This window comes from Thermobia domestica, chromosome 8 (assembly GCF_964235325.1).
Source record: "Thermobia domestica chromosome 8, izTheDome1.hap1.1, whole genome shotgun sequence".
Taxonomy (NCBI): Eukaryota; Metazoa; Arthropoda; class Insecta; order Zygentoma; family Lepismatidae; genus Thermobia; species Thermobia domestica.
The window spans coordinates 5,295,030-5,310,159 of NC_137461.1; the positions used below are offsets into that span (position 1 = coordinate 5,295,030).

The 15,130-nt window shown below is 39.1% G+C and overlaps 1 protein-coding gene and 1 long non-coding RNA gene across 2 annotated transcripts in view; one reads left to right on the forward strand and one right to left on the reverse strand.

Moving 5' to 3' along the window:
• Positions 1–15,130, reverse strand: part of LOC145691537 (protein unc-93 homolog A-like) — a 274,095-nt gene that overhangs the window by 170,817 nt on the left and 88,148 nt on the right. The window lies entirely within an intron of this gene.
• The window catches only part of LOC145691536 (uncharacterized), a 47,914-nt gene continuing 41,451 nt past the window's right edge, over positions 8,668–15,130 (forward strand). The window contains exon 1 of the long non-coding RNA XR_014132403.1: positions 8,668–9,035. This is a non-coding gene — a long non-coding RNA (uncharacterized LOC145691536). The remainder of the gene's footprint in view (positions 9,036–15,130) is intronic.

The window sequence follows — 15,130 nt, forward strand, 5'->3', positions numbered from 1 at the left end:
CATAACTGACTGTTTTCTAACTGGATTTCGTCGGACATCTTGCCAGTACTTTCACAAGTTCCGGTGTTCGTACTGTGCCTGGTCTTCCTTGCCACGTGCGATTTCTAACAGTTCCAGTCTCAACAAAGCGCTGAATAGTGCGGTAAACGATTTTTTTGTTTACTAATTTGCAGCTTCTGGAGGGTTTTGAAAATCTCTCCTGGTGATTTGCACACCTTGTACAATGCTATCATAGCCACACGATTTTCATTCTCGCCCCATTCCATCTTGAACACCGACACCTTTACACTTCTTCAGCTCATCCAGCACTGACTCACACTTCATGATATCGCTCTTGACGTCGCTTGCTTGTATGCGTGGAAGTACAGCAACCCTCAAAAGTTGGGGCAGTATTTATGGTAAGACTAGGTATGTTCTAGAGATAACAACCAGGTGAGATGTTCATTGTCTAATGTTCTTATCTTCAGGGTCAGTGTGTTAGGGTTCTCATCTTCAGGTAAAATTTAAAAAAATGTTAGATTCAAGTCCCTCGCAATGCCTCATATTGCATGTTCACTTGAGTGCGTGTTAGGCAAAGGCCTATCCGATATTGTAACTGAGACACAGAGTCAAGCCACTCAGGCTTTTCTCTCTGCATCCTCTCCTACTTCTCTCTGTCTCGCTTTGGCTGTCCTACTTCTGGTCAATATGCGAGCTGCCTAACAGGAGGCACAGTGATATAGCCAAGTCAATTGAAGCATAAGGTTGATAATTGCGTAGGGGAACCATCATGGGTTTGTAGTCTCATTCTGGGCATCGGTGTCCCTAACTGTCTTGGAGATCTAAGTGGTCATGTGCCTATCGTATGGCTAAGAACAGTTACAAACTAGGAAATTAACTAAAGTTCACTGAAAAAGGCAAACTACAGTAGACTTCCGAGAATCAGGCTTAATGTGGCGGAAGGGTTGGCCGGATAACAAAAAAGCCAGATAGACCAGATTTCTATGAACATTAAGCATACTCCAAGAACAATTCACGTATACGGTACTGTACGTACCGGTACTGTACTTTTATAATCAGGAACTGCGGCAAGCGTACTGTATTGAGGTACGTTATACACTGATGAAACAATGAACAAGGAACAGAACGCTGCTCTTTTCCTGTCACAACTTGTATTTTCCACACGACACGTTGAAGGATCGTAGCAAAAGCCCGCTTCCAATGCCTTGGCAATGTTGCCAATGCAACGTCTTGCCTTCCTCATTTAATTACAATAAAAGAAAACCAGGCCGGATACTCGGGAGTTTACTGTGTTTAAAAAGAAAGTACTAAAATTCTCATTTATAATGCCAAGGTTCCGATTCCATCGCAGCACAGCAGAGCTAGTGGTTAACCCCTTTCTGCATGTTTTTTTCTTCTAACGAAAAAAAAAAATAATCAGTATTGGAAATCCTCATATGGGAATTTGAAAAATGAATTAAAACTTGAATTTTAGATTTTTCATTTAATTCCGACGAGAAATAAGTAAGTGCCATATATGACACAACTCACAAAGAACACGCCAGATGACACCAAAATCTCTTATTCATACATGTCAATATCTCACACAGCAGACAAAACAGTCATTTGATGCCTTTGATAAATCACAAAAAGGCTAAAGTTAAAAAATTGTGTGTGCCATATATGACACATCATGCGGTAAGGGCTTAACTTAATCGTGCCCGGTGTTTTCATAGAGTCACACCACTAATTTTTTCACAACCATGTATTTACCATCACAACTACAGGTAATTCAACTAAATATTTCATTCATTTGTTAGAGTTTCGGCCCGTTTCTGAGGGAGCTGCTTCTGAAACAAGATTAGAGGCTCTCTCGTTCCCGAAAAGGTGTCTCGTCTCGAAAATTATATATGTTTCTATTGAAAGAGCTTTATCTCGTCTCATATCTTGTCACGAAAATTAGGATTAGGATTAGGAATTAGATTTCTGGGCTTTCGGTGTCTATGGCCATGTTAGCCCGTCACATATAAGGGATGACCTTTCCATTGGCGATCACACTGCTCAGGAAATCGGGAAGGAAGAAAGGAATGGAAAAGGAGGGTCAGTATGCTAGATACCATCCCGGAATTTGTCTGGTATCAATGAAGAAAACCCAAAGGACAATGTTCATTAGTTTTTCGTTCTTTAAATGATTTTCCCTTGAAAAATCAAGGACACAATATATCTTACGTGTTCGGTGGAATTTATTTGATTGGGAAAAAATTTAGCATAGTAGCAGACTCTAACTTGCTATACAAGCGTGCCAAATATTTTCTTGTGCACGTTTCGGTTCTCGAGCTACGGACAGTCAAGTTTTGCGTCATGTAGTATCTTCGGGAACGTAAACTTATACACCGAACTCATCCAATCAGGATCAAGTTTGATACTGTGGAAGATGTTAATCTGCTACAGGGGTTGATTCATTTATATTGAGACGAAGCCTATGTGCAACTGTACTGCGCATGCGCAACCCATCAACGTGAGATGGCCATGAGCCAAACAACAGGATCTCGTTAGTCATTAGTAAACCATTGAGTTAAACGTAATCTGATGCAGCCGAAACTGAACATATTCTGGCCCTTCCGACGCTAAGTTGATGGCGTTGGTCATCATAGAAATGTGTAAATTACGTAACTTTCGTGTAGGCGGTGTCACTGTAATTCGTATTATACGGAAATATATGACACAGAGTCCTAGGCCTACAGCACGACGCAAACAGCTAGAAACCGATCTCCCGTGAAGAGGGGCCGCACTACTATTCCGTGTAGTTCTGCGTATGGTTACCTCTGAAAATCAACACACACACACAGCGTACGATGGCCAGCAGATGCCGCACATCGCAGGCGACAATCAACCGTGACATTCGCAAGGATTTACTCCTCACGGTCGTTCGCAAAAGCGATGTGCAAACCCTGAAACTGTGTCATTGGCTGAGCGAAGATGGGAACTGCAAGAGGCTATATGAATGTCATCTTGCGGGTGATCGATTGAAGTTTATTGTTACCTTTGATAATGTATGAATTTAGCTGAAAAACTGTGCTCCTGCCATTACACACAAACCTGTTGACTCTTAAGAGCCAAAGCATGTTGTTCCGCCAGTGCGTAGAGTGTTCCCAAAAGGGTTCATAATTGTGGCCGGTTTCTCAAATTGCGTCTCCGAAAGGTGAAGTGAAACGTCAAAATCCTTCTGCGTTCTACTAGACTCATGTTCTGACTGAAATGTACCAGCATAAAATCCCAGCATTGTAGGGACAAGACGTAAACCAGATTGAACTCCACCAAGATAAGGAATCCAGCCACACGGTGAAAACATCGCTGGAATTCTATCCTTGTATGGAAGAAGAAACTGGAATTCCCTTCTCTGACATCCCTCTCAAGAGTTCAGATGCCAGCCCAATGGGACTATTGTGTCTTCGGACTTCTCAAGCGGTGCCTATCCGAGCGTCGAATCCGCACCGTCTCCGGCCTGTGAAAAGCCTGTAAAAAGGAGTGAGATGGTCTAGCTGCAATCCAATCTCCTAGAACGGTAACTCAGATGCCAGGTAATGGTCAGTAGAGATGTTCTGCAGATTGAACACAGCCGGTGGTGAAACGGCGTTTCATAGGTAAGTAGCAGATTCAAATTAGACTCAATATAAATGAATCAATCTCTGTATATAAGCATGAAAAACTGTGCAGGGTTCCAGTTCATAAATTATGAGCGGTCGAATTTTGCGTCTTATTTTAGAAAATAAAAATTCAACAGAACTAGTCCAATTCTGACAAACTTAACATGAAACATTTTGACCTGTTGTATAAGCTTGTAAAATACGGTGTGCAGGCTTTTGGTTCCTCAGTTATGCACAACGTTTAAATAAATATATCGGGCAGAATCAAAACGTTATAAATACTATTTAAATAGGAATCAAAGGTCAAGCTTGGACAGTCAAGTGAAGGGCCTTTTTTTTTACGACTATGCGCATTTCATTTGTTTTAAAAAAGAGATGTGTGTATATATATATATATATATTCTTATATTTAGCAACACTGATTACGTCAAAGTCAGTCAGTCAGCCAGACGACGTAAAGTAATCCAATTTCCTGCGGGGGGTTCCTTTGTTGAGGATAGAAAGGGTTTGAGGGATGGAAACCCTGCTGGCTAAAAGATCCAGTCAATCTCTTTTCTGTTTTTTTGTCAAAGAAAGGAAAGAAAATAAAGGGATTTTTCGATTTACCTCTCGCAGGAATTTCTTTCACGTTCAGCTACGTCACAGGATCAAAAAGGAGGAAAGCCCGAGCAACAAATTAAACGGAGAACGAAAAAAAAAAAAAAAAAGGGTAGAAGGAAGACTAGTTCGATTTCAGCGCTGAAGAAATAAAAAAAAAAAAAAAAAAAGTAAATGGTTTATTCCGGAAGCGAATTCATGGAGACAGATGGATTGGCAATCGTGGAGGCTGGAACAGTGATTTTTCGCCTGTCTTTTCTCCCCCGAAGGACACAAACTACAGCCATTGCACTTTAAGAGCCAGTTAGGGACATCGCTTCGCTAACAAGGAAACCTTCTCCATTGGTGCTTTTCAATTCTGATTCCTGTTTATAGGCAACCACACCTCATTTTATTTCTGAATCAACAAATACAGTAGTACCAGCCTTATGAGTTTCCTTTCTTACTAGTAATCCAAGCTATATTCTCTAAACATCTCTCTTCCAGGATGAACTGACAAGACATAGGTACAGTGAAACCTCTCTAAAGCGGACAGCCGTGGGGAATCAAAAATTGTTCGCTATAGAGAGGTGTCCGTCTTAAAGAGGTTTCAATATTTTCTTACGTAAATTAATAAACAAGGTAATATGCAATTAGAAAAAAATATATATATTTTTGCATGAATCGCGTTTTATGAATATTACCAAAATGTTACTGTACCTGCATTATCTTGCGCCATCCAATTCGAGGCACAACATGGGAATAAGATGTTATTGTTCTCTACACTTTACACTTATCGCTACTTACTACGTTTTCGGTGTTTCTTTAATTTATGAGTTAATTGCAGTCCAGCCATGACTTAAAAAAAAAAAAAAAAAGACAATATGCGTACCCGTGGTCAAAAATACCAAACTTGTCTTCTGTTTGGTTAGAGATTCGAAAGGGACAGTAGAGTGATGTGTCATTCCGAACAGTGGACAACTGTCAATCACTTTTGTTTCTGAAGGAGATTGGGTGGGAGTGGAATGCAAGCAAAGGATATAAGGGTGTTGTGAAACAGAGACCTCTCCTCTGGGTTGCTGAACAGACAGTTGAGGAGGCAAAATGTTGTCACACCCACTTGTTCTTCCTTGGTGACATATGCACGAATTACTAAAAGTGTATTTTTACTGCACTTTCCAACTTGTTTCTAGAGAAAGTGTCCGTAATACGGAGGTAAATAATACCTATAAAAGACAAGAAAGACTGTCCGTGTCCGTACTAGAGAGTGTCCGCTTTAGAGAGGTTTGCCAATATGTTTTTTCTTATTACAGTGTTTGGGGATTACAAAATATATCCGTTATGGGAGGTGTCCGCTTTATAGAGGTGTCCGTTAGTAGAGGTTTCACTGTATATACAATCGACTAAAGTCCGAACTTAATCCTTTCTGTAACACTTTTCGCAAACTAAAATGTTCATAATCATCATTATTATAGGTACAGTAGAGCGTCGATTATCCGAACGTCGGTCAACCGAACGACCGCTTAACCGAACTGTATACTCGCTCGCACCTGTTACTCTCCCACCCTACCGTCCATCATCCCCCTCACTCCCAAACCAAGTTTCCCACAGTAGTCGTCGCACTGAGCCACCGCTGGCGGAACATTGCTTCTAATGGGGCCTTCATAAGGCGCTGCTGACCGGCCAAGCCGCCAGTCGCTGTGTTTCAACAATCAGCACACTTCTGTCGGCTTGGTACTGGCTGTAGAAGTACAGTATAGTACAGTACAGTTCGATTAACCGAACAAACCAGTTTTCCGAACACTCATGTCTCCCAATTACTTCGGATAATCGACGCTCTACTGTATTCTGCCATTATTGACAGATCATTTGTTTCACCTGAGAACCTTCCATGTTCCACGGTCTTTCGCTAACCTCTTTGTCTTCACGTACGATTTTTCTATTTTGATATCGTCCATCAGTTGGAATCTCTTTTGCCCCTCACTCTTTTTCCTGCCACCATACCCTGTTACACGTCCCCCATGATACAATTTCTTCTTAACCAATATCCCAACCAGTTTCTCTTCCTCTTCTTAATAATATCTAAAATTGTTCTTTTCTCCCCCCACCGTTTCTAACAATCTCTCATTCGTTTTCCGCTTGACTCAACTAATTCCCTCCTTCTTCTCCATACCCACATTTCGAAAGCTTCCAATCCTTTTCCTTAATCACTTTTTCGTAATGTTATATTTCTGCTCCTACAATACTCGACACGAATAGGGATGCACACCAGACAGAATTTTCCTGACAAAATTCGAGTCGAGACACAGCTCTTCTAATAGAAAAAAGTATACATTTTTCGAGGCGAGACATCACTTTTACAGCACATTTTCGAGTCGAGATAGCCTCAAATATTGTGTTGTGCGCATCCCTAGACACGAAGCATTTTATGAGTCTTTTTCTCAATTCTTTATTCAAGAACTCAGGAACGGATCCAGGACGGACTTCTGGGGGAGGAAGCGGTGGGTTATAATACTGCTACTTATAGCTACTTTTAAGAGCTCCAAACTGTGGGATGGGTTTTATTTATATGTATAAAAGAAGAAAGTTTTCTCGTCTGGGGGGGGGGGCGATCACCCTCCCCTGTATCCGCCCCTGCAAGGACCCGCAAAATAGACTTTTCTTCCTTCTAAAGGCTCCTTTCGCCATTCCTATCCTTGCTTTTATTTCACGTTCGCACTTCATATCATCACTAATAATACTTCTCCGGTATCATAAACTAGTCATATGTTCTATTTTCTTCCCTCCTACTTCTATATTTGACTGAAATGTTGGTAAACGATAATTATAACTACAAATTATGAGGTCTAGCCACAGAAACATGGTACTTTAAGCTTTTTATTTATTTATTACGTTTAAAGGGTTGTTTGTGATGAATATAGAATGAAAGTAGCAAAATCCTTTTTAAAGACACATACGTAATACCTAAGTAAACACAATAGTATAAAGACTAAAAAATGCTAAAATGTGCAAAAAAAAAAAAAAAAAGACCAAGCAGTTTCTTTTTTTAAACAGGCCTCATCCCGGCGAAATTAAAATGCCGCTAATTTTACAGAAATTATGTGATATCTTCAAATAGATAAAAGATAATCGAAACGTGGAACAAGAGCGCCCTAGACAATATCATTTTACATGAGATACCGTTATCACGACTCACATATCTGCTTTCGATTTCCAGCCATTTTGAAATCGGCATTTATTTTCGCGTTTCTAAACGTCTGAAAACGGAAAGTCACTAGGTGATTTGTGATAACAGTACCTCACGCAAAATAATATTGTCTAGGGCGCTTTTGTAACATATTTCAATTATCTTTTATCTATTTGAAAATATCACATAATTACTGTAAAATTAGTGGTATTTTAATTTCGCCGGGATGAGGCCTCTTATGTCACAGCAAAAAAATGTTTACGGCAAATGCAGAAGAGCAATACCCGACGCGTGGAATTTTGGATATAACTGTGTGTGTACATTCGTATTAGCGTGTTAAAATTATTCGAATATATTTCTCTTATGTTATTCGAATATCCTAATATTCGTTTTCAATATTCGAACGACTAATATACGAAAAAAATCATTATTCGAATTTTAGAACAGCACTAGTTCAAATGCCGAAATACTGTTCGTAAGCTGAGCAATAAACTGTTCACAAATTGATTTGTTTGTAAACCGAGAGGTTCGTAACCCGGCGTTCACTCTATAATGATATTTACATTCCATATAACGGGGCACATCCTCCTACTTTGGGTTTCAGGTTCAGGCATTATCTGGACGAAAAACTTGGATTGATCCCAACCAGTGTTCGAAGTGGAAAAAAAAATAAAGCAGAGGCAGTATGTTTTATTACGATTTTGACTTGACATACCGGCTACCTAAATGTTGAAATGCAGTGAGGGCATGTTGCCTAAAAGATTGCATTTCTATTTACATAATGACTGAAAACCATTGGAGAGCTTCACTGTAGTAATACGGAGAAAGGGGCCATGGAGAGACTTTGATCCCCTCCAACTTTCTGAAAAAATATCCCCTTATGTTGTATACGTATTATAGAGAATTATACACGAAAATGCTCAAAAACCGAATGAGGATATTTTTAATTTTCTACGGGAAAACTCCCGGTCTCCCGGTCGACTGTGGGGTATTCCAAACATCCCAAGGTCCGCTCCCACAGCAGATAACTCCTAAACCCGCTCATGCTCAAAACACGGCATTTATATGCATTAAGGCAAGAAGACACACACATACAAACATGCATTACAAAGAAATAATTCAACATGACACATCAAAATATAAACTAAGTGAACTTCTTTGCAGACGCATTAAAAAAAAAAAAAAGTAGGAAAAAGGTAAGAAAAATATTGGTGTTGTCAACTTAGAAATTATTTCATGTAAGAAATAAAACCTTTTTGTGTTAACTAATGTTAACAACGTTTAAAAAGATCTATGAAATATTAAAATGTTTATTATTAAAATTAAAGGCATCAAAAAACTTTTGATCATGTATGTACAGCAATTTCATATATAGTGTATAGATAGAATGTGAAGAAAACTTTCAAATACGAAAACAACTTAGAAATAGAATTCAAGGATGTATGACGTCCGAGTTGTTTTGTAGTAAAAGCCAGTGAAAGTACTTCATCTTTCATATAAATACTTCCCAAATTTTACTGTCGAGAAGAAGCGACGGAGAAGCGACAAAGAAGCTATAGAGAAAACACTGACGATAGCTACGGATGAAACATGAAGGACTTCTGGCTGACGAGATTTCAGAAATATCCGTTCTCGATTTATTTCATGTAAGTTTACCTTTTCTTTATGTTGAATTTGTTCTTGATACGAGAATGTATTTTATCAGTTCTCATGGAGGTCTCCTGATAGGCCAATTCATGCTACCAGATCCTTCAGATCTTGGTGAAGCTTTATGTAATTTTGTAATTATTGATAGCAGACATTTAGTGTACTAAGTTCTGATAATATTCAATTACCATGTCTGCAACTTCTGTAATATTTGGTTTGTCATTCAATAAATCTGCATCTATTTGAATTTCATTTATGAGGCATTTGAAAACCTAAAATTAAAACAATGAACCACTATACTACCAATATCAGGTTTCTACCAATATCAAGTCAATAACTCTCTTTAGAATATCACTATGGAAATAATGCTAACTCCTTTAGTAACCTTTTAGAAACCCATCCTATAAGAAACCGACACATTTTCGTAAGAAATAAAACAGGAATAAAAGCTGTTCGTCAATTACTGTGTATAAAAATGGATTTATTAAAGGTATTTAGCATCTACTGACGGTATGTTTTAATCATTGGAAAACCAGAGACCGTATGCCTTCATCACTGATAAACCAGAGACGGTATGGCATAGCACCGCATACCGTCTCACTTCGACCACTGATCCCAACAGATGAGATGAATTGAGTGAGAGATGGATTGATCCCAACAGAGATGAAGGGTGTCAGTGGATCATAGGTCAAGTAGATCAAGATTTGTGAATGGGTCATTGATTCGTGGGTCAACAGGACGTGACCCATTGCAACCCATCACCCACTGTGACCCATTCAGACCTACCGATTTACTCTGCTCAGTGCATTGTAGACATATCTTCTGAACACTGGTGAATTTGTCTACATTTTACTTTCAAGGCCTCCTTTTTTCTTCGTTTTTCATTTGTTTCTATATACTTACCTGAGATGAGTATACCTAAGTGAAAAAAGAACTTCAGGCACTTTTGGATATTGATATCTGTAATTGTAATAATAGCAATAGGACTTACTACTACACTTTCAAGACACAATAGAATTTTACACTATTTTTTTCTTCCTTTACGTTGACCTACTTTATCTTGACTTGAGACTTTTAATTTCATCCTATTTTCTACTGAAAAGCATCCGTAATTCAACAAAGAGATAATTATATACGATAATTAAATTGAAATTCATCGTAATATGGCCCATGACAGACACTTCACCATTTTATATCGTAAAGGAAGATCCACCGGTATTGTAACAGAGTGGTGCTTGAGTGACTGACTGTAGAAATTCAAACTCCGATTAGTGATAATTTCACAGCCTTGTTTTATTACAAGTGTAAACTCTATATCCAGTTCAGAGGAGGGCTTGAATCATGAGACAGGATTCATGATGATGGGTTTTGGTAGGTGGTGGGTCAGGTGGATCCTGGACTTTTCATTGACCCACGCCAACTCTGGATCCAAAGGTCCATTTCTTGGCTCTCAAGGTCTCCGACTTTAAAATTCTGATAGGCAGTAATTAGTTCCCATAATCCTTATAATTAGCTATAATTCAAATAACTTCTTAGTTGTCTCATGATAATGTGTCTGCATCGCAAATTCTAATCCCAATTATAATCGTGCTCCTTCATAAAGTTCATGCTTACTGTGGGCGTGGCTTCGGAATTAATTCCCGATCATTGGTGATTGTTTCAGTTACTACCCAAATAGTAGCTTCAATCCTAATTTAAACGTTATGTCCTATATCTTAAATTGCGTCGATGCTGAAAATAGACGATAAATTTAAATCAATTTTTCAGCTCAATTGTAATCCAATAAGATAGTGTTTACGAGCTTAATATTCGGATAAATGATATGAGACGGAGGAAGAGTACTAATGTTTCAATTCAGGCCCATAGGTAGCTCAAAAATGTAGGGGGGGCGGTAGAAGTTGGGGGGCGATCCATCCATATTATAGTTCATTTGCAAGCCTCCTGTGAAAATTTTGGGGGCATTAAAAATTATGGGAGGGCCCGGCTTCCCATGCCTCCCGTGGATACGGGCCTGGTTCAATTTGTATTCCACAAATGACCTCAGGAAATTTGCACATATGTTTAGGAAACACGCTGAGATCGTATGACTAAGCATATGATTAGGGTATTTTCTTTCTTTTCTAGAAAGAGAATATTTCAAAACAATGTCGTACCAAAATCACATGCTATTTTGCCGTAACTCAAAAGCAAATAAGACTAGAATAATATAATTTCACATGAATTGACTTTGAATTTTAAGTGTGCAAGTTGTTTCAAGCTTTTAGATATGTTTGTTTTCCATATGTTTGTTCTTCCACTTGAGTAAGGAAGTCTTTTTGATACTAACCTGAAGTAACGGATTTCCCCATGGAGGTGTCTAATAATAATTGTGCCTACAAGCTGAGAAAAACCTATCGATATTTATCGCCAGTTCAAGGATATTTGTGGAAACAGTTCCTTTGCTGACTGCATTGTACGGAAGCGATTGCATTAATTTATGTGGGGGAAAGTGCGGCAGGGGTCATCTGAAGATCTCTTAAGATCCGGAAAGCCAATTTTCGCAAGCACTTCAGAAAACAGTGTTTTTCTTGAGGCCCTGGTCATGGAGGACCATTCAGCGTATTTGTAACCTTACAGGCAGGGGTATACGCAGGGAGTAGGTCCTGGGGTTCCGGAACCTCCACCCCCGAAATCCCAACTTTTTTGTAAATGTAGTCTACTTTTAGGGTCAATTTTAAATGTGTTCATATAATTTAGCCTCAAATTGTATTTGGACCCCTCCAAAACGCTTTAGACCCCTCCCGAAATAAATTCCTGCGTAACTCCCTGCTTACAGGATTTCCTCATTATAACGTGGGAAGAAATTTGACAAATCACTTGAGGTTTTCAAGGTCGGTTCATATTAAGTTCTTCCACAGCTGAATAAAGAGAAGATGTCTCCTGGATAAGAAGAATGCTTTTTTACAGGATAAGAACGTCGAATAGGTCCCTCATCCTTCTGATTCCAGGAATTATTCACCAACAACCTCTGTAGTTTTTATATGAAGGAATCATAGTGAGCCAGTCGTTTTCAGTCCAATCCAGAAATGTTCTCGGAAGTGACACTTTATAGTCTCTAAAACAAACCCACAAAAAAAAAAAAAAAAAAAAAAAAAAAAAAAACGCTTCTCGGGTGCTTTTGATAGACAGAAGAGGACGGGAATTGTGTTCAAAGCTGACGAGAATATGTAACTGGAAAATTGAAAACTGTGGAAGTTAAGGAAAAAGACATGTAATTTCTGTATGCACCTCGTAATTCTTAGTGGATAGGTAACGTTCTCATACCTGACTGAGAAACTTGGCATGAAGGAAGTATGTTTTTTACTGTTTATCGACTATGCTTCACTTTTCTTGATAACACAAACTTTCAGTTTTACGTTCCACGGTTATGCCTGCTAAGCTAAAGGAAACGGTGATGATGAGAAATTAATGGAATGAATAAAGTGGGAGGAAACCGGAGAACCCCGAGAAAACTCAGAAACACGGTGTTTGTACACCACAAAGCCCATTGGCGCGAACTGGGATCGGACTAGTCACGCCACGTTCTACCACTAAGCTACCGTATCTCCATGTTAATTATTCTTTCAAAGGTTCCGGAACTCATAGCTATCTTCTGCTTTGAATTTGCTTTAGAAACACTTAAGAGGTCTCATCCTGGCGAAATTAAAATACTGCTAATTTTACGGTAATCATGTGATATCTTCAAATATATAAAAGATAATCGAAATGTGGAACAAAAGAGCCCTAGACAATATTATTTTGCTTAAGGTACCGTTATCACAAGTCACCTAGTGGCTTTCCGTTTTCAGCCATTCAGAAACGCGAAAATAAATGCCGATTTTCAAAATGGCTCGAAATCGAAAGCAGATAAGTGAATCGTGATAACGGTATTTCATGTAAAATGATATTGTCTAGGGCGCTCTTGTTCCACATTTCGATTATCTTTTATCTATTTGAAGATATCACATGATTAGCGTAAATTTAGCGGTATTTTAATTTCACAGTGATTAGGCCTCTTAATCATCCGTATTTGTCCTCAACTACATCCTCAGTTATCCTCAATGAGACCTCAGGAAGGTCAGTCTTTTATTGTTACCCTCAATTGAAAAGATCTATCCTATGAACTCACAACTTACACGTTCGGCTTTGTTGCTAGGTAGTTTCCGCTTCGGAGACACCTGCAAAGAATCTCAGGGGGTTTGGTTGGCCTCTGCAGTATTTTGTTCTACTGTTGCTATGACTACTACGTTTCTCTCTCTTTAAACAGTAGTTGGAGAATAGAGCAAGGGAGACTGACTGTAGCAACATACTAGAGGAGAAAATGCATTAATACATAGCGACAAAAACATAACATTAGTTAGTTGTTCAGTTGCCACAAAAAAGGGTTATATTTCAACAAGCAGATGCAAATAGCAGTTTTGAATTGTGAATTGATTGAAGTTATATATATATATATATATATATCCAGTGGCGGATCCAGGATATGATCATGGGAGAGGCTAAACCAAGGGAGGGGCTTTATACAGTGTAAAATAGGATTGAAGTCCATTTTATCCAATGTATACCTGAGCGTCAAGGAGGGGTTATAGCTCCCACAGCCCTCCTTGGATCCGCCACTGTATATATATATATATATATATATATATATATATATATATAGTAGTCGTGGGTCTGTGTGGGTCGTGGGTCAATGTGGGTGGAGGATCCAGTCTCGGTCTGGGAGGTATAGGGCCCCGGCAGGAGACTCACTTGGAGGGCCCAATCTTCCTTTTCCATGTAGCATGTGCGAGTCTCACAAAGTATACTAAGTTACAGTCTTGTAAAACCTTTGCGATGGGGGGTAGCTTTTCTTCATAAAGCTGTCAGCTTCATTTACGCGTGGTAATGGGGCCCCAGGGTGGGGACCTGTTTTGTTTCTTTATGGCGTTACAATAACTTGTCAAACGACTAACAGACGGCCCCAACATGACGATAAAAGTCAGTCTCATTTCGGCATTCATGTGGCCCCAATACACAGTTACACACTTAGACAATATGATGCTGAGGTTCATATTGTTGAAATATATTCTTACTAGGCCCCAAACAGGATTGTATAATACAGGACTCTTTTTTAAGAATACCGAACTGTTATAATCATTTAACAACCGAAATGGACACTTTTTCGAGCTACCCGGTGTTTGAAAGATCAATTAAACAAGTTTTGGCGAAATAACATCACTTTTGCACTGTTTGTTAATACTGCTTTTTTTTTCTCCTGTATGTTAATATTTCCTGTTAGTAAAATGCAAAGTTATGCTGTATCTGGGAATTTGTTCAATAAATAAATAAATGTTTAGAGAGGGCCCCGGCAGGAATTCCTGCTCTCCTGCCCTGGCCAGTCCGGGTCTGGGTGGATCAGTGGGTCATGCGTAGGGCCCAGAAGTTGAGGAAAAATCCTCTTTTTTACGAGTGCTCGAAGACGAGCCTTAACATAATATGGGTCATTGTTGGTCAGAAAATGGTGGATTTTATTTGTCCTTTTTTGCCTTTTTCGTCGATTTTTTGTTTATTAATCTTTTTAAAAGCTTTTTATAGATCTTAACGTCTTTTTTGCACTTCATCTTTCGACAATAAATTGACTGACCATTAACTCGAATCACCACTACCTCTTAAATATCTTTCCTTCAGTAAAGAAAATTCCAATGGTAAGACATTCTTCAACACTGGACTGATGAGACCAAATCTGCAACAATCGTAAGTAAGATAAGGAGGCGTAACAATGTCCTCCAGTAGGGGTATGAGGGTGGGGAAGTCCTAGTATTTTAGTTTGAACTTAAGTTTGTGGAAAAAGGACAGACCGTTAACGTTCCTATAATTAAACCTAAGAAAACTTCCTTTGAGTTTTACGTCCCACGTTTATGTCGGCTAGGCTAAAGGAGACGGTGATGATGAGGAATGAATGAAATGGTGAAATGAAGAAAGCGGGAGAACCCCGAGGAAACCCACGCACACGGTTTTTGTCCACTACAAACTTTATTTTGCGGGAGCAGGGTTTGAACCCGGGACCCTATGCACCAGATGTGAACGCTCCGCAACG